This window comes from Argiope bruennichi, chromosome 2, assembly GCF_947563725.1.
Source record: "Argiope bruennichi chromosome 2, qqArgBrue1.1, whole genome shotgun sequence".
Classification (NCBI taxonomy): domain Eukaryota; kingdom Metazoa; phylum Arthropoda; class Arachnida; order Araneae; family Araneidae; genus Argiope; species Argiope bruennichi.
This window is the reverse complement of record NC_079152.1, coordinates 20,524,132-20,546,447: the sequence shown is the minus strand read 5'-3', so window position 1 is coordinate 20,546,447 and position 22,316 is coordinate 20,524,132.

The following is a 22,316-nucleotide window of genomic DNA, read 5'->3' as shown; positions in this document are numbered from 1 at the left end:
TGAGGCTAATTTACAAATTAAAGCAATGAATCAGAATATCGGTACTAAAAATAAATCAAAATTATAGAATCTTGACAATCCTGTTTAAGAATTTAATTCATGATTTTGATATATAAAAAAAAGATATAATTATTTTAGATTTAAGACACTTTGAAAAGTCTTTAAATATTTTTAAATTCCAGCAAAATTTAGGCATTCCATCTCTTTTACCCAAGAGATATAATTAAATTTCTGAAACACAAAAAATGATGAAGATGTTGAAAATATTGTAAAAGAAATTGTTCCAACTCAGCGGGCACTGAGTGGCTGAATGGTAAAATGCTAGGACCTGAAAGAAAAAGTTTGCAAGTTCGTATCTGACTGTAGGCAAGTTGCCTGAAACTCGTTCTGTTACATACGTACTATCTGTTATTTCTCGTTTGTTCTAGAATGTTCCTATAATTTCTGTATCTTTGTAAATCTGGAAGATTCTAAACATTTCGTCCTGTGGATAAAAACAGATGTAAGGTTTAGTTGCTTGAATAAAGTCTCGACTTGAGATTAGTGGGTGTTATCTATATGATGTTACTAAGATGTTGTAGACAGCAAACCGTTCAAATCAGGGTAAAATAACTGATGTTCTGAAGACTTCGAGTACAATAATCTCCAAAATGAGAAAATCTATTACATGTCTTCCCTATCAGATTGGGAATTCAGAAAATCTGAACAATAAAGCAATGACAATAAACTGCATAATAAGAAGCGAAATATTATTTCAAACCGATTCAAGATCACAGTAAAATTGAATCTACCAAACCACTATTATGCAATTTTAAAATTGTAAAACCGTAAAACATCAATAAAATATAAAAGCAAAGAAGATACCAGTTGAATTAAAAATAATCCAAAAACTTATAAAAGGAAAATTAAACTTATCACTGTGTACAATAATATGAAGCTAAATTCAGCTTTCCCGTGGTTAAAGCTGGAAACGTCTACAATGCTTGGTTAAATAAATTAAGTTTATCTAAAAAACTCAATTAGAAAAAAGGAAATTAAACTTATCTAAAAAAACAATAGAAAAAAAGAAAATTAAAATTATCACTGCAGACAATTACCTCAAACTAACTTACCGTTAATTAGATTACTTAAACAACTTTCTTATTAATTCAACTTTACCGTGCTTAAAACACCAAGCGTTGTATTTTATTGAATGTTTTTATAATTTGATAATTGTTTTGTAGTGTTTGGTTGTATTCAATTTTGCCACGATCTTGATTAGATTTGAATTTTGAAATGATATTTTGCTTATTATTATTGTGCAGTTTATTGTCATTGCTTTATTGATATGTTTGTTGTTTTTTCTTTTTTCATTTGCCACGGACAAGACCGCTGTTCAAACACAGCCGATTTAAGCCTAAGGGGGAGCGCCTCTTGTTTTTATCGTAGAGCCAACTTGGGCCAAGAGTACGACTTGACTACTCAAGCATCACTCATTCGCTTGCACAACCCCTTTTTACAGGGGGGCACATTCGCACATCTCACAGATAGAACAGTAAGAACAACCATGCCCAAACCGGGACTCGTACCCGGGACTCCCAGATCACGGGGAAGATACACTACCCCTATGCCAGGACACCAGCTTTATTGATATTGATTATTGTATACAAAAACCTCAATTTCTTGGAGTTTTCTCTGCCTGTGGTGACAAAGTCTTCTGCCCGGGTTCTTTATTTCCTTCCTTTTTATTCCATTTCATTCAGTTTTGGCTTTTAAACCATATTTATTCATCTCTAATTTGAATCACTCATACAGATAACAATACAAAGGAATTATGATGCATGAAAAATAATTACATCATAATTTTAGCCTTTAACTACAACATGAATTTCCCATTGCATTGATTACTTTTTATTTACTTCCAAGTGTTCAAGTATTTTATAATTAAAAGAGAAAACTAGCAAATGAAATACAATTATGAAACTACTTTTTTTTAAAGTACTTTATTTTTATTTGAATTTCTGTATCGGAGAAATATATTTCACAAAATTCCTTTAAGAAATTTAATATTAAACTTAAAATTACATTTTAAGCTGTAATTGTTTAAATTTTTAACATCAAATTAGAAAGCCGGAAATATAGTAAGTAAATTTTTTTAATAAATAGTTATTAATTTATTTGAATTTAATTAAAGATCATCAGAAACATTGCTATTATAACATGATTCGCCATGCAAAATATTATAATCTCAAATTTTCAGTTTTATCTTGCGTTTTCTAAAGTGGAGCTTTTTACCTGCCTTTTTAGTATTGCTATTAACTTTCGGGAGGCTTTTAAGAGACTTACCATCTATCGAGACTCATTTTGTTTTACATATTCTGCTTCAAAAGACTAGTTACGACTTTCATAAAACAATTTGGAAACTCATTAATTTCTTGGACTATAAATTTCGAAAAGTACTTTCCAGTTTTATGAAGGATAATTAAATATATTAGAAATAAAATGTCTGCTTCGAGACAGCCTCGGAGACGGAATTAGTACTTATTAACTAATTTTATTACTGGTTGCTCTCTAAACTGATTAAGTGTGTTATTAACCCTCGCGGGCTGATGAATAAAGTGCGCCAGACAAGGAAAAATGGCAGTGCCGCATTTATTAACAAGCCGACTTGCCAGATTATTCCCTCGAACATGCCACCCAACCCCTTCCAACGCGTAGAAGCCAGAAACGAAGGTCAAGGGACTCTCACATTTTTTCCTTATCATCACTTATTTTGCAAAGATCAGTTTGACTGCAAAGAAAGGGTGTTTTTTGAACTCAGTGCGCTATAGTAAGAGTTATGTTTTGTCTCAAAAAGAAAAAAAAATTCTTGTGCCGTTTAAAATTACAGTGGAAACATACTTGAGAATAATTCTTAATCTTAGTCGTAATGCAAAACAATAACTAAACGAAGCACTTTTTCATATAAAATAAAACACGATGGGACGATTCCACATAAAATTGAACTATACTTTCTATTTCGATAACTCAACTAAATTTATAATCTACTGAAATAAATTTATAATCTACTGAAATAAATTCATAACAATCCTATACTCAAATGAATTTATAATAATGTAATTTACTACATATACTAATAATTGAGGCAATTTTACATTAAATATATTTAAGAAAACTCCTTTAACCCTTTAAAGGGTCATTTTTTTCTAGTAATATTTTGTAAAAATATTTTTAGGCTTGATATTAGAATAAGAAAGGGGATTCCTTTAGCTTATTAGATAAATTTAATTTGATTAATTACTTAATTCGGTTAATTAATAATTAAGTAACAAATCAAGACACATCATTTTGTGTAAGATAAAGAACTGAAGCCTCTAAGTTTCTGTCTTTCTAAAAAAATTTGTCAGAACTATATAATTTAATGCCAACCTACATAATTTCATAAAAAGATTGATAAATTTGGTGGGAAGCATACTTCACAAGGCCCTAGAAAGGGTTAAATTATAACAGAAATGTTTTGATTCCGTTCATTTGGAAATCAGAATTAATAAATTGCCATAAACAAGAAGATTGGACTTAGTTAAACACTTTAGTAGAATTAAAATATTATCATTTTGAAATACATATATTTTCTTATGATATTGAAAAAAAAATTACTTCTTGTTTTTTCAAATTTTTTTGAAGCATTTTAGGAATAATCGGCTGCATAACGGATTAGAATTGATTTATTGTGGTACTAGAATCAACAAAGAAAATAAATCTATATGATTGTTATTGGATTTTAATGTTATAAATGCATCCAATTAATTGCCTTCAGTAGAAAGATTAACAAAAAAGAAATCTCAAAAGAAATACTCAATTTTGGCAATTTATCGGAAATGCGAAGTTGCAGTTTTATCCCTTCATCTATTGAATCTTCTCTGGATAACATCCTGGAAGTAAGAATAAGAAAGTGGATGGAGCTTTCGTATAGGTCAATAAATCTCCAGTTATTTGGCAGAGAATATTGGCTCTGATGAATGGCCTTATTTTTGTTTGAAAGTTTCTCTTTCTTGAAATGTTTACACACCACTGTCAGAGGGCGTGCTGTTACATCAAGAAGTCCGGTTCTTCAATTTCCCACTTATCGTTAAACCTTACAGTCTTTTGCATGATTATTTTTTGAATAGAACCAAGCCATGTAACCATGTTTCAACTTCATTAATGCCTATTGAAGTTTTCCTTCTCCCCCACCTTTTCTTTAATGTGAAAACAAAATGGACGTAGGAACCATGCACATAATAGATTTAAATAATAGATACAATAGAGGCGATGTAACCATATTTCACATTCACTGAGGTCAACTGAAGTTCAATTTTTCCTTCTCCTCCACCTTTCCATTAATGTGAAACTAAAATGGCAGTAGGAACAATCCACATAATAGACTTGTATAATAGACACAATAGAGGCGATGTAACCATGTTTCACATTCACTCAGGTGAACTGAAGTTCAATTTTTCATTCTCCCCCATCTTTCCATTAATGTGAAACTAAACTGGCAGTAGGAACAATCCACATAATAGACTTGTATAATAGACACAATAGAGGCGATGCAACCACGATCCACATTTATTGAAATCTACTTTTTTTTTCCTATTACATTTTCACTAACATCAAAATTTAACGGCTGTAGGCACAATCTTTGTAATGTACAGTGACTAGTTTCATGATTATTTGTTATTTTCGGTATATCAATACTGTTAGCGTGATTTAATTTTTCTTCTTATGTTAGTAAGAAGTTAGTAAGTAAAGGAAGTTTACATATTTGAAACTACATTCCACATTAATATTTTTTCTTCTATGAACATCATGCACTATTTCATTAATTTTTTTGTTTGTAATTAATCACTGAGATGAAGAATGTTTCTATTTAGTCTCCTGAATAATGACTAATGGAACATTAGGAATCATAATTAATGGAACATGGAATATTCAAATTTTGATTATAACATAAATTTCACAGACAGAAAAAATTGTTTTTGTAGTAAAAAAATAATCCGAAGCAAAATAAAATATTATAGTTAAATAAAAACGATAAATAAAATTGTTTCAAAAATCGGGAATGAATGAAAATAAATAATTAAATTATTATTTTCTTTGCTTGAAAGACATGGTTGTTAATTGCTTTTTTTTTTGCTTTTTTCTCGGCAAAATCTATTAAGTTAATGGATATTTTGCGGAATTGTGAAGTATATCGTATGGTCAGATTCCCTTCTGACAATAATTATTCACGGAAATTAAAGTTTTTTTTTAAAATTTTGGTTAATATTTGCAAAAAAAGAATATTTTTATTCAAAAAGATAGCAATTCAACCTCTTGTTTGATTTATATGCATACAAAATATTTGAATATGCATTAACCAATAAGAAAAGCATATTTCTCATATCCAGGTATATGTATATAAGGCTTTGAGGCACTAAAAGAAGGATTTTTGTGTTTATCTCTCAATTTATGAACGTCTACTTATAAAATAAAATCTTCCTTAACTGTAAGTCGTGCTTCTACAATATGTTTAAACATCTTGTTCAACTATTTTTGTTTGTTATTTTTGAAAAGTTTTTTGATAAATGTTAAATATGTTTTCGAACTCTTTCATACTTAGCCAAATATGTTAAGCTTTTTGGTCATATACAAAAAAAAAAAAAAAAAAAAAAAAAGGAATTTTGTGTTTTTCTCTTAATGTATGGATGCCTGTTTGTAAAATAAATATCTTTTTTGAAATGTTGATTATATTTTTACAATACTTTTATAAATTTTATTTTATTTCGCTCCTTTTTGAAACTTCTTTTGATAAATTATTAAGTGCATCAATTAAATAAAGTGCAGATCAAAACGACAACAAAAACAATTATTAATCTCTTGTACAGACATTTCTCATTATAAATGCCGTGAATAATAATATATCAAATGATATTTTGATATTTTTTACCCAATTCTTCTTAAATCTGAATTCTATCATTTTGTAACATTAAGTTAAAAAAAAGCATGATGCATATAAGCATTCATAGAATTATATATTTTAAAGTTTACTTGTAACTTAATTCAGAATTCTCGGCATGAATAGAAAAATATCTCATATAACCATGAATGTTGCACATAAAAGAAATTAAGCATATTTTGAATATGAAGTCAAGTAAAAAGTTGTTTATCATTAGCAAATATTAACTATTTTTTCCTTTCTGTCCTCTCTTTGAATATTAATTTATGTAAACTTTAGAAAGATTTGTATAATTCAAGTGTGATAAACATTTTTAAACATATTTATTTTTCAGGTGCATCGAGGAAATCTCTTCATATTATTTTTTACTAAAATATATTATATTATTTTTTATTAAAATATATTTCATATAATAAATGCTTCTCCGCTTTAGTGGATTGATAATGATAATTGTTTATTCTCTCATTCAGATTTCATTCTCATTTCTTCGAAATGAACCACTTATGAGATATATTTTGTAGACTTTAGGGAGATAAAAGATAATTATTTGATTTCTACGTATATTTTGTTTGTATGATAAAAATATTATTCTCTTTAAAATCTCTTTGTTTGCTAACAAAGAAGAAAGTCCATAAAAATTTATGGGGCACCGAATCTGTAAAAACGAGAAAAATTAATTGTATATTAATGGCAATAAAATGTATTCCCTTAAAATTTTCACATTTCTGTCACTGATTAAATGATTTTCATTTATCTTTATATTTTAAATAGAAATATCTAAATTTTATCATGTGAGGTCATGATGTTGTTTTGGTTTGGGGTTTTGAAGCCTCAAAATGCACGAGCAAAGAATTGGCGATTTATCACTTTTAAGGCATCAATCATGTAAGTTTTCGAGTTCGTACGATGTTGAGATGGGGAAAAAATTCCGTCGAACCGTTTTCTAAATATTGACGCATATGTAATCTGATAATCACGTAATCATTCCAAACCGGTTTAAACGTGAAAAAAAAAATAAGTATGAAATCTGGCCTCGAGAAAAAATTTTTTAAACTCCATTGATTTTGAGATGATTAACAACCATCGCTTTTCTAAATGTTGGTGACTGCGAAATAGGAGGCATGAGTGAATATGATGTTTTTTCTGATTTATTGATACCACGAGGCATAAAAAGATAATGTTCTCACATGATAACTTGAAATTTGAGATTGCAGATTTCAATCTTTTTTTTTTTGTTGGATTTTCGAAGGGTTTTGTTTAGTAGTTATCAGCAAATTGGGTATCTCTTTTGTATAAAATATTTCAAGAACAAAGACTATGCGGTTTTTGAGGAAAGTGGGGAATTTTTCCTACCTTTCGAAAAAGATTTCAGTATTCTAAAGTCCCTGAACTAAAATGATTTTAAAAATCAGAGGGTTAAAAAAAAAAATAATAAAAACATTTGATTAAATGTTTGATGAAGCCATAAAGTCGGTTTACATATCAGTGCAAAAATGAAATCGACTACGGCAAATCAAGTAAAAACTCATTCAAAACCAGTAGAAGTGCTCTCCTAATGCTTTCTTGCATATTTCTAATAAAGATGTTATTCCAGAGAATGCCGTGTATGGCACTGGCGTACAGCGGATACGAAACATTAATTTTTGACGTGAATTTAAGAGTTTTACTGAATCTATCAAGTGATACATGGTAATTCACTCGATAGATTCAGTAAACATGCAGGACATGCAGTTCATAGTATCCCAAAATCGAATTTGTGTTTAGAGGCTTTTTTTCCACTGCTTGAAACAAAAATTTGACATAAAACTGCACTTGTAATCAAAAATTCTCACACCTGTTGTTGTTTATAATGGCACTTGCCATAGACAAACCCAGTGATTTTAAGCCAAGGGTGAGTTCTATTATTTTTCAGTAGTGCCATCTAGGGCAAAAGTCGACTTAGCTACACACACGTCACAACCATTTTAACGGGGCGGACTTCATTCATACATTTCAGTCACTCATCCACAGATCGTAATTTTGACCTGAATCAGAGAACTATTACCCTTGATCCAGTACCCCAAGTGGTATTATTCTTGACATGGAGGAATTTGTGACCACGACAGATTTATACGTGCGCCAGCCACAACACACACGGAGAGTCTTCGGCCGGCGGACCGAATTTTCACATCTTATTTGATCATTTAAGTCATTGCGTTTTTCGTTGCTATGGTGTTTACATGTTTCTAAAAGTGCATATCGACGGACGATCAATCCCTCATTGGATATGGCTTAAAATTAGATGTATATCTACACTATTGATGCTACCGAATTTTATTTATCTAGCACTCTTTCTTTTGTAGCATATCATGTTAACTTATATTCGAACAGCCAGACATACAAACTCCCTTTGAACAGATTTTGCTCAAAATTTGACCGATATCTATAAATTTGGTTTGAAGAGTGTATGCCAAATTTCATTCAACTAGCTCTAAGTGCTTTCAAGTTATCTTTGTCACAGAAAGAACTTTTCAATTTTTTTTGCAATTGCTTACAATATTTCTACGTAATTTCTACATTTGTATAAAACCATATAATTTTCCTACATATTTGTGTAGTTGATTATCAGTTGAAAATAATATAAATTTATAAATTTTATATTAAAAATAAATTTTAAATAGAAACCATTTAATTATAGAAAAATAAACCGTAACTTCATATCTTCATGACGGAAAAAAATTTCAAATGAAACATTAGTAGCAATAATGAAAAGAGGTTTGAGTTTTACATCAAGAATGATATAATGGCTGATACACTATATACAAAATCAAAATATATTTTAAAATTATTTGAAATCGAAAATGAGAGGACTTAAAAATATGCATTTTAATTAATTTTCTTTTCTTTGAATAAAACTGATAACACTGTGTAAAGCTGTTTCAACAGCTAATATTTGAATAAAATGATACAAAAAATACCGGAATATATGAATTATATTAAGTTTTCGCTCGGGGTAAGAATATATTTCAATACTAAGAAATATTCAAATAACGAATTTTTCCATTTCTTTCCTAAGAAAATTCTAAACTATATTCTTCTTTATATTGAAAATAAAATATCAATATGATATTAATTTTACATTATTCTTTCCCCCTCCCCTAAAAATCCCCCCTAGAAAAGAAGTCTTTGTATGTTTTTTCCTGCTGAAGTAGCTTCCAAATGGATTGTTTTATTAATCAACTTTAATTAATTTTTCAGACATTTGCATTTTAGAAAATAGAATAATATTCAGGTTATGCTTTTTTATTTATATTTCCGTTTCGTATAATCTTTTTTTTAAATAAGCATGCAGAAAAATGTCATTAAATTTTCTTTGAAAATTTGAATAATAAACAATTTTAATCAATGCAAAAGAAGAATATTTCAGAATACCACAACTGATATTTTTGCCAAATATTATGAAAAAAAAATTGTATCATTTTAAAACTGCATCCTATAAATTCATATGAATTCAGTTTTAAGAAATATTACTTTTTTTATTTCGTTAGTTGCTTTTTAAAGATAATTTACCCTTCATCTCACGCAGCCATTTGTTTTAAAACGTGGCTCCATTTTGATCCTAAATAGTCATGCACTTTCTCCTTATCTCACTTGACAATCTGTAAAAAACTAAGATTGGTTCAATGTATATGAATATTTTTCAAGCAAATGTCTTCCTTTTAATGCACAAACCCGATTTTTAATACAAAAACCTGTGCACGCAATGTCTTTTTTTCTATATTTTCTCTGTATTTATTTCGTTTTGCCCATTCCATTAATATAAAACATTGTTTTTAAAGTAAGGATTGTTTTTTTCATCTATAAAAATAATGATAGAGTAAGAAAATTTATATTTTACCTATAGATTACATTTCAATCGTATTGATAATTGAATCTTAAACATGCAACTTCGAACATTCACAAACTTATTCTTTCATTTTTATGTACATACTCAAAAAACTTTTTTTTTATCATTTTTCATTCAGAATAAAACAAAGTTTTATCATAAATTTAAAGATCTTTCATTTTTATCATAAGATAATGCATTTTATATAAAGATTTGCTACTTTCTTCTCGAGCAGGAAAGAATGTTCAATCAGATTTTTTAAAGTATTCAAAATATAATTTCTGTTCCGATTCTGAATCACGATTATTTTACAGTGTTTCATTAACCCTTCCAGCGTCAAAAAAAAAAAACAAAAAACTATATGAATATATTCTTTTCAAAACGATAAACTTGAAATATCTCTGGTAGAAAAAAATAATTTAAAAATGTCAGATCCGAGATTTTCCTGTTACCTATCCCCCCCCCCCTTCTACAGATGTCAAACTGCTTGTATAATGAGATGGAAACTTTAGGAGCTGGACAGACTTCCTACAAATGTATTTTATTCAAAATTCAACTTAATATACAAATTTGGTTGTAATTCTTTATGTCAAATTTTAGCCGTTTATATCAAAGCGTTTTTGAACTATCGTATTCACAGACAGACAAACTGATTTACTGAATATAAAAAGGAAAATTTGAAAATGTGTATTCGGACACAGGGAGGGTTGGAACGCGATATTTGTCAAAATCTTGAAATCCAATTTCTTGACGCTTCAATACTTCCTCCGTAGAAATTAAAAAATCCGAAATCTTTATTAAAATATGTAAATAGTACCCTAGAAGGATATATTGTTCAATTTTCAGATACCTATAATCTGCATTAGTTTTACGTGGAATTTAAAAGCCATAACAAGTAAATGATACATTTTTAAAATAAATATTTCACTTTAGTTAAAAACGCATAAGTTATTATTTTTTATATCTTTATACGGTATTAATGGAGAAATGAAAACCAATGAAACATCCTAAATATTAAATAAAATGAAAAAAATATTTTTTATTCGCAACGCATTGTTTAATAAGTTTTTTTTCACGTCAAAGTTTATTTTGTTAATAGAATTTCTATGAATCTTATGAGACAAAGAATATTTACTTCATGATTAATTTTTCCTGTTTTAGTTCGTTGTGTTAATGAGTCACTATAAAGTTTAGTTACACTTTATAATAAATAAAGTCTTCATTTTTCCACGAGTTCATTCATGAAAAATTCATTGCAATGAACATATAAATCTATAGTACATTTTTCCTCAATTTTCCCTAAGAGAATTTTATTTGGACTTGAGTTCTAACGTTTGTTCTAGAACATTCAATCCTTATCAAGAGAGCTATAGAAGGGCAGAGTGGATTCTGTAGAAGAGTAGTTGAGTTGACCTCAAGCGAATATTTGAGCGTTTCCTGTTTGGTGGTATTGTTTGATGCAAGTCATGTTCTTCTGTATGCTTTGGCTCTGTTTCGGTTTTTTCTATTCATCTAATTTTTGAATTCTATTCATCTAATTTTTGCATTCTATTCATCTAATTTTTGCATTTTGCGTTGCATTCAAATTTTTACCCATTATTGAGCCTGAAACCCATGAGCGGAGAATAGTATATGTTTACATATTTTCTAAGATTATTATATAATTTTGCATAACAAAAAGTTTGCATTATTTTTTATTTATAATAATTTAATTTTAATGAATCAATACTAATTGTTTTTTTTTTTAATTTCTTGACTTTTCATTTATTTCTTTGCGCTCCACTGATCACGAAGGCATCTAACATTAAGTTTCAACGAAACTCATTTTGCGGCAGGATCAAATGCATATTTTATTTATTTTCGAATACTTTTAGAACGTTCTATTTTATACTTTCCATGCATTTTAAGCAATATGGAAATGCATGATAGAATATTTTATGACATAAGACCCAACTCCAAAAGAAGTGAACCGCTTTCTTTTAGTTTTTCAGTTCCAACAAAAATTACTCAAGCGAACTCATAAGAATAAAAACCTGAATATGTAATTTATCTAATCAGTTTTATTCCTTTTTCAAAAGCTTTTCAAGTATTCTAAGTAACACTAACAAAAATTAAAAAAAGTCTAAAACTTTTTTTCTCTAACAGAACCTGCAGATCCTTTCACTAAAAGATCTAACAGATTCTTTACACAATTAATAAGAAATGAAATGACTAAGAAAATTGGAAAAAAGCAGCTCATGTTTCTATGATCACTTTTAAAATTTTATCTAGGATTTAAGTTTTTTTTTAAACTTTTGAAAAACCAATTTTAATGACTATTTAACATAAAACAGTTCATACGTCAATCGTACAAAGTGCATTGCGATTTTTATTTTTAGTCTTGGTAAAAATTATCGATCGAAGTCGGTTTAAAATAATTATAAAAACTACAGAAATATATTTTATCCTTTTTGCATGCATATTATTTACATTCTTATAGGATTGTGGTAAAGTAACTTCGCTTGTTTTTATGTTGTTTCTGATGGAACTTGCCATGGACAAGTCCACTGATTTCGAATTCAACGATTTTAAGCCGGGAGAGAGCGTCTCTTGATTTTAGTAGCACCAACTAGGGTGGAGAATACGATTTTTGCTACTCACGCATCGCATGCGATTGCACAGCCCCTTTTTACAGGGGGGGCACATTCACACATCTCACATATAGAACAGATGAAGAACAACCATGCCCGAACCCGGACTCGAACCCAGAACTCCCAGATTACAACTGAGCTATCGTTTGCACAACAGTAGCTCTGTATTTACGGCTGAGTTAGTAGCAATTTTCTGTGCTCTACAAGAAATCTCCTCTTCTACTAAGCTTAATTTCATCATTTATACTGACAGTATGAGTGCTTTAGAAACACTTTCTAATTATCAGATTCAGATGCACCCAGTTGCAGTCCAAATTTTATTTACATTAAGAATCCTACGAAATAGAGGATTTAAAGTCATTTTTTGCTGGGTTCCGGGGCATGTAGGTATTTACGGCAATGAAAAGGCAGATTTTGCTGCTAAAGCTGCATCAACTTTTCTAACGCATTCACTTGTCTATTCTGATGCCAAAAGTTCCTTCACTAGTTCGCTCTTTACTAACTGGCAGCAATCATGGAATCTGCAGATCCACAACAAATTACATTCAATTAAACCAACAATTAGTTTGTGGCCTGTCCATCCTATACGAGAGGTTGATGTCAAATTGACTCGCCTCCGTATAGGACATGCTCGTTTTACACACAAACATCTCCTTTTTGGCCAGGCAACACCAAAATGCTCCACATGTCGTGTAGATTTTACCATTAAACATATTTTAATCGAGTGCGCATCTTTTAATTCCTTTCGTTTACACTTTTTTAAATCATCGTCATTAACTTTACAAGACCTGGTGGGTGAAAAATTCCACCCAAACATTTTTAAATTTTTAAAAACCATTGGTTTGTATAGTTGTATTTAGCATTTTTTAACTTCTGTTCACATTCGACAATTCACATCAATTCATTGTAACGTTCGTATTTCGAATCAGTATTTCATTTATAAATGCATTAACCTTATATATTTCTGCACTTTCATTTTTCCCATTTTTTGATACATTTGGCTTTTATATCTTAACATGTGTGTTTATATAAATTATTTTTGCTTTTTTTACCATCTGCTTGGACCAGCATAGCCAAACATGGCTCTTCCGCCAAAAAAAACCCGAACAACCAACCAACCAACCAACCCAGATTACAGAAAGACTCGCTACCCCTATGCCAGGACGCCGGCACTTGTTTTTATATTCAATATAAATATATAATTTACTGCAAACGTGCCAATTTGTTAAATATATTGTTAGAATCTGTAGTACTGCTTCCCAGCATAGTTCGTCCCATCGTAAAAAAGATAATTTTACGATCAGCTCTATTAGATGCAGATAGGATGCCGGATCAGTGACAGTGGGCGATAAACTTGGCGACAAAATGGATTATACTAAAATCTTCAAGAATTTTGAGATAGAACCAACAGGAGCTGAAATATGCTTGATTGTTCGAGAAACTTTTTTGCCCTGCTCCGGAAACTATAAAAGACCAGCAGTCCAAGCCGAGCACAGTCGTGCAGTTAACCGTACAGTACACAAAGACGAATTAGTTGGACCAGTCCAGCGAAGCGCAAGCGTTAAAAGGAGCTCGAGATAACCGTGGGCTGAATTGTGAAGACTAGTGTTGAAGCAACATCGAGTCGTGCCTGGAATAGCCAGTTATAAAGTAATAAGTAGGCAGTTGCATACAACTAAAGCGAGAAGACAGTGGATAATTGCAGGAGTTTGGAGATATCATAGATAATAGCAATATAGATTCCCTCTTCCTGCTGAATTTTGTCTGGCCACTTCGTGTGCTGTGGTTGTCGTTTACTACCGATTATTACTTGTGGGCTACTGTTTGTTCTAAATGTGCTGATGTGTATTACATGTGTATTTCTCGTTTGTGTATTTGTCGTCAGTGTATTTGTGACTACGTGTTATTAAACATGGTTGCCATTGATGCCTGTTGTTGACTGTGTTACATCAGCCATACACAACAAGTGACTCCATTGACTTTTCGGACCTAGTGAATGATGTCGAATATAGGAGACATTTTACTAACAAAGTATTTCTGCATTGTTCGTAAACACATATCCTGTGCTTCTGTTTGCAAAAAATAGAAGATTCTGTGAAAGAAAAAACATGAAACAGTTTTCTTAACTAGTCATCTATTTATTCACCTCGAGCTACTCATTATTTTTATACAATTTTCGATAATTCCATACCGCGGTTACCAATATTTCTTCAAGACTATAAAAATTAATTTCTTCACAAACTACTAATTTCACAAGGAATTCGCTGGGTTCCAGCGTGATCGTTAAAATAAATTTGTCCTGCCTTTCCTCGAGAGTTACTAATCGCTCACACTTCACGTGAAAGTCTACTTTTCTTGACTGCTAAGCAAACAAGAAATCTTTAATGCATAACTTTCAAGATAACTGGAATGCGCTGCCATCTGGTGTTAGGAAGGGGAACTTACTGATCTCAGGTTTTCAATGAAATGAATTAAGATGTCACGTGTGAGTTAATTTTGTTTGATTTACAATAGGAAATCATAATTTGATCATTATTTTTACTTTTACATAAGGCTTTAAATGCAATTACAAAATGCAGGTAGCTAGCTGAGTAAAAAGTATATCAACTGTTATTCCAGAAGAAAGAAGGCTAAACTGACAATTGTAGTAAGTTTACTGATTGAGTGTAAAAATGAAAGTTTAGAAATAAGGGGAACCAATCCCGACAAAGGAATTTCTGTAACAATAAATGGATAGTAATATATACATTTAAGAATTTCTTTTTATAGAGTTGCTTTCTAAAAAAATCAATCGCGCCTTTTTGTTAGAATTGTTTCTTCTAGAATCATAAAAAATTTGCATCCCATCTACAACATATAATTTAGGCGCAATCTGGTTTAAACAATGGCATGTGATATTTCATTTTCTCAAAAATTTATTTACATGCAGCAGGAAATTTTCGGTGCCCTTTTTTACATCGGATGTGAAGTTTCGAAGAAGTTATTTTTCTTTTGGTTTTGGCAGTCAAGGTGCTTCGAATGATCATTGTAAAAGCGGCATAAAATGAGGAAATGAGTTACAGTCCCAATATTGTCAAGCCCCCTTCCGTAGGAAGTACGCCCCGTCATAAAAATGGAGTTAATTCGATCCAATAGCATTGCCATGCTCAGGAGGTAACCAAAAAAATCTGTTTTATTATACAGAAGCTTCTTACACACGCTTGTAAGTCGTGCCAGAAGTTTTATTTAAAGTAATACAGATTTCATGAAAAAGCTTCAAATCAGTGTCCAAAATATGCAAAAAATATTCAAATGGCAAAAAGTGAAATACAGTTGCTTCAGTTTGTTATAAACTGTAATTGAATGCCAAGTTTATCAACAAATAATGAACTATTAGAATTTACATATGTAATTGATAAAATACAACAGAAATTGCATACTTACGCTGTTTCACATTGTAAATTATTATTAAATCCCAAATCACTATCTCTTCTATTGAGATGTAATTGATGTGTCACCTCGGATTCACAAAGAAACAAAGCACGTCATTCAAATATAGGAAATTACTACAGAAAAATGTCAAAAATGAATAAGAATAACTAGCAAAGAAGAAGTAGGAATAAAATTTCAAATTTTTACTGTTAATTTTAACTGCATTTTCACATTTTTTATTATGATGGAATCTGGATGTTAATTATTAAAAGCAATCAACTTCACAAACCTTTCTAATTTTAAATATTGGAATACATTTCTTCCTTTTTAAAAAAAACTTCTTTCCTGTCTATGATTTTTAAAGAAAGTTCCCAGAAAAATTATTACTGAAATTTTGAATTTTATCCTCCGGCACAATAAATGCATTTCTCTTCCATTTTATTTTTTATTCTTCTAAAGAATACTTTAAAAAGAAAACAAGATAGCAAGTTCTTTTTTTATCTTTATGAAATATATTCATATATTTTTGAAACTCAAATATTGCCGCTGAAAAAAAAAATACTGCTTGGAGCAAGAAAAGGAAAGCATATAAGATTTTTCTTATTGTTTATTTTTACTCTCTGTTTTTCTATAGGAATAAGTAAGATTCTCCAGGAATAAGTATTCAAGACCATATTGAAAAAAATAATGAATTTTCTTACTTTTATTTTTTATCTATCTAAAGTTTGCAGCTTCAGGAAATAAATATTTTTGTTTTTAAAAGTGAGTCAGCGTGGGAATAAAGATTTATTTTGGATCTAATTGATTAAACATTTCCCTTTCTGATTGACCTAAAATAAGTTTGGCCGCGAAATATATATAATAAAGAAAAAAATTGTAGGATTTTCAATTTTTTTCTTCTTTTTGCACATTTTTTAAATTCTTTTTTTACTTTACTGGATAGGTCATATAGGAACTAAAACACTGATAATTTTTTTCTGATTTGAATTGTTTAGTTTTAATAACATTGAACGATTTCAGGCAATTGCAAATTTCATTATCTACAAAAGTATCTGATTTTTTTCCAAATCTTTTTATCGTATTAATATAAATATTTTTCTGGATGATTTCTAGTTTATGAAAGAAAAATTTACAGAAATGTGAATTTATGTTTTGACTTCACTCATTCTGAAACAGATTAAATACATTTTTTTAAATTTAGAATCAAGAAATTCAAACAGTAAATAGAAATTAATTAAAAATTTCTCAATATGAAAATTATACAATTATATACGCAACTCCTAATTTTTTGCACAAAAAATAACATTCCTATTAGATGTACTTTATTAATTGAATGCTATTGATTGTATTACTAGATTCCAGACTAATTTTAAGTAAATTTTAAAATTGGGTATTTATTTATTTAGTTATTCTCCCGATCAATCTATTTTAAGAATAAAAATTTTTATTCATTGAATTTTCTATAGAATAGAAATAATTTTTAAGTATATAATTTTTGACTTCTCATAACGGGTTTTACTTTAAAAAACATATACAGACATTATAGATACAAGCAATGAACAGAACAATGTAGCCTGGGATACGGTAAACAATTTCAGCTTATAGATAACGCTCTTAGAGGGCTGATTGATATGCTAGTTTTTTTTTATTATTATTGATAAATTTATTTTTATAGTTCATCGGAATCTCCCTGCAAATAATTTCACCTTGTATTTTATTCAAAAATTTTATATACATATAAATACCTATATATTTTTCCTATTGGGATTGGCTCCCTTTGATGTCTTATATTTAATTAAAGTGACATTTTATTAAATCAATAAATATTAGATAAAGGTGGAATCGAGTCATAAAAATACTTAAAATATTTAATCTCTTCTGAATAAAAAGTCAAATACCAGGCTGAACAATTTTGATCCGTTAGCGCTATACTCTAGATGACATCTTTTCTTTTTATATTTTTGATTTTAATAATGAATTTCTTATACTATCTCTTTCAAAATTACAATTATTAATTTGTTATTATATTTTTTATTTAAAAATGAACTTACAGTATTTAATTTATTAATATCAAGGAATACCGTTAAAAACATTTAAAAGTCTTTTAATCAATTTTAAGAAACTATTTTATGAAGGATATAAGAATTTTAGTCATAAATATTTTTGAATAAGAGAGAGTTATTTAATTAGTAAGTAAAATATTTATTAGATATTATGAATGAAATATAGATGGGTGAAAATAATTAAGCATATAACTTTCCGGTTGAAAGGGTTTGAAATCCTTATTTATCGTCAAAGACTTTATTATGAGAATCATAAGCGAATTTTCAATTCTTTAATTTAAAGCGAATGAATTTTTCAGGAGCCTCTTAGTTTTTATGAGAAGTAATTAACCCTTAACAGGGGACGTGCGGTCTGTGAGACCGCTAGAGATGGATTTTCTGTCACCCCTATTCTATTTTTAACTCAATTGAATGGATTGACCCTGTAGCTTCCTGTTTTGTGACCTTGAATACACGTGCACTTTTTCAACCGATTTCAGCAGATGTTTTTTTAAAATAATTCAGTTATTTCTTCGAGTGCGGTCTCTAAGACCGCATCTCCCTGTTAGTGTCCTAGTGATAAACAAGGCTTAGCAGATGGCGCTAAAACGTGGGCCCGAAATATCATTCAGTTTACTGATCCTATTATGAAACAGTGCTCCAGAGACTTTTAAATGAAGCAGAAAGTGGTTTTAGTGATAAGAATAATTGTACAGAAGAGTTTTTCGATGAAAGTTCGCATTCAACTGATTTTGATATGTATGTTCAAACATAATTAATTTTTCTAGTGATAATGTATTTTGAAAAATTTATAAAATATATTTATATACCAAGATATATATATATATATACAGAATTTATAGGTTGATTTTTATACTGTTCTTAACTTATATGTTTAAAATGCCCTAGAAAACCACGCTATGAAAGTCACACAAGCCTATAAAAAAAGGGCCAATTTTACCTATTGTCATTTTTTTTTTATTTTTCATATAATTGCCCATTTTCACATTATATTGTTTTCTATATACCTTCATATACTGTAAAAATAAACATGATTTAAAAAGTAAAAAGTAATATACTTTTTCAAGAATATTATTTATTGTAACATGTAATTTGAGGAGAAAATGCATGTTCCAACGCATTTACTTTTTTCAATGATAATATATTTTGAAAAAATTCTAAAACATATCTATATATCAAGAAAAATATCTGCAAAATATATTGGCAGTTTTTCATACTAATCATTCATTAAAAAATTTGATTTGAGTGTAAATAAAATGCGGTCTCGTAGACCGCGCCTCCCCAGTTAAGTCCTAAAATGTCTCCTCCCCAGTTAAGGATTAAATTTATTAGAAAAGTATTCAGAAATGAAATTATGAACCAATACTATGATGAAATAACAAACATTTTATGAGAATTAACTGTGGAAATCGCTTCACCAACTTAAACTTTAAATCCATGTAAGAGATCTCATTAAGCGGTAGGTTAATAGTTCACATTTAAATAAAATTATTACATATTTAAAAAGATTATTCTTCCGAAATTTAATTTAACATTCTTGTTGACTTTTAAAAGAATAGATGAGTTTTACAAAATTAAGACAAGAATAACTTTTAACGAACGAATATTTAAGTCGTGATTTAACTAATAAAGTAAAGTTTTGATATCACTTCATTAAGTGATGTCAAAAGCCCAATATCCACATTTGTGTAATAATTTGTTTAAACAAATAAAAGCGCTACATTATTTTCAAATACATATTACGGTATAAAAAACAATTGCGATGAAATTATATAAGTGGGTCACTGATCCGGCATCCGATCAGCATCGAATAGACCATAACGTGAAACGGTCTTTCTTACGATATAACATTTTGTGTTGGGAAGAAACATTACATATTCGTAACAAAATAATTGTTTCTATTGTATCTTTACCATATAAAAACACCTCGCTTGAGGAACAGCAAGAAATCCAGTTATATAATTGGTTCGAATAGACTATTTCCATAATAGATCAATGTCATGTTATTTGAGTGGTTACTTATTCACTCCGCATTTTTTTTAGCTTTCTTGTTTGTATTAAGGGTTCTTTTTACATCCCATCAATCCCTACCCACTTAGCGAATCAGAAGGATTGCTGCTCCTTATTGACTAATTTAGACGAGGAGTTTTTTTAAAGAGAAATAAATAAAGAATTATTTTGAAAGTAGACAAATATAACACAACCTTTCAAACATCCCGTGAAATACAGAAAAATTCTTATACATGAATTTTTCTTTCTAATTAAAAAAATCCATATAAATTCATAATAATTTATAAGAAGAACAGTTTAAGAATAAGTTTAAATATTAAATATTTAAAGAATAAGTGTAATAATAATAGAATAAGTTTAAATATTTAAAGCTTGCGACTGTCATTTGAAGGCATTCAGTGAGTTTTATGAAAATACTCAGTTTTTGGTACCAAGATGGTTTGCTAGAAAGATTCGATTTGTTTATTTTGAATTAAACCTCTTATGCATAATATATTATTCATGAATCTCTCAAGAAAATATTTTTAAGTATCAAATTGGGATAGAAATTAAAGTCATGTAATTTCAATACATAAACGCCTAATCTGCGAATTGTGCGTATGAGCAGAGAAAGTGACTCTATTATGAATCATTTTTATAGAATCATCTCTATTATGAATCATTTTATAGAATCATCTCTATTAGGAATCATTTTTATCGAATCACCTCTATTATGAATCATTTTTATAGTATCATTTCTATTATGAATCATTTTCATAGAATCATCTCTATTATGAATCATTTTTATAGAATCACCTCTATTATGAATCATTTTTATAGAATCATTTCAATTATGAATCATTTTTATAGTATCATTTCTATTATGAATCATTTTCATAGAATCATCTCTATTACGAATCATTTTTATAGAATCATCTCTATTATGAATCATTTTTATAGTATCATTTCTATTATGAATCATTTTCATAGAATCATCTCTATTACGAATCATTTTTATAGAATCATCTCTATTATGAATCATTTTTATAGAATCATTTCTATTATGATTCATTTTTATAGTATCATCTCTATTAGGAATCATTTTTATAGAATCATCTTTATTATGAATCATTTTTATAGTATCATCTCTATTAGGAATAATTTTTATAGAATCATTTCTATTAGGAATCATTTTTATAGTATCATTTCTATTATGAATCATTTTTATAGAATCATCTTTATTAGTAATCATTTTCATAGAATCATCTCTATTATGAATCATTTTTATAGAATCATTTCTATTATGAATCATTTTTATAGAATCATCTCTATTAGGAATCATCTTTAAGCTCTGAATGTCTCATAACATTGCAGTACTTAAAACTGTAACTGTTAGGTTCTTCTGCATTCTAACTTTCAAGATACTGCAACCAAACTCTCTCATTTGTCATCAGAAAATACTCAGACTATAGAAAGATTTCATTTTCTTTAGTTTTCAGCAATAGAAAATATAGTGTTATTAGTATTTGATAAAATAATGGAAATGATTTGAATTCCGATTCCGCTATAAAAACTGTAGTTAAAAATTATTTTAAAAAAACACATTTTTAAAAATTAGGAATTTTTAGGAAACATTGCATGGTTATTAATTGGTATCCTTGAAATGGCAACTTTTTTAAATTTTAAGATGATGACGAAAATTATTTTTGTACTTTAATATTTTCGAGTGTTCTTTGCGGAAAAATGTCAATATTTTGCTTCACTTTCAATTAATTAAGCTTTCAAAAAATTTTTAGAGGTACAATTTATCAACTTTCAAAGTATATATGCATAAAATTTCAGAGCTCTAAATCATTCGTCGCATCCTGTGGAACACCAACACACACACATGCAGACATCCATATATAAATTCATTTCTTACTTTCTAGTATACGAAGTTTAGAGAAAGCATAATAGTCAGAAAATTCGAACTCGAGATTTTGTCGTATCTTAACATTTTAATCTCCGTGAAATGGGAAAACACTTTTTTGTTATATGGCTGTCCATTTGTGACAAAGATGACTCAAAAACACTTTGAGCTGGACGGATGAAATTTGGCGTATGGTCTTTCTAACAAATTTGTGGATTTCTACCAAATTATGAGCAAAATGCTTTCAGAGGAAGTTTGTCTGTCCAGCTGTTCGGATATGAGTTATATGGTAATTACTTATAAGTTGCAAGATAATTATTAGATTATTTTATGATTTCTATGGAATGTATAATTTCGTATTAATCAATGAGGGTTGTTGTTGTTGTTATTACTTATGGCATTTACCACGGACAAGCCCACTGTTCAAATACAGCCGATTTAAGCCTAAGGGGGTGCGCCTTTTGCTTTTATCGTAGAACCAACTAGGGCCAAG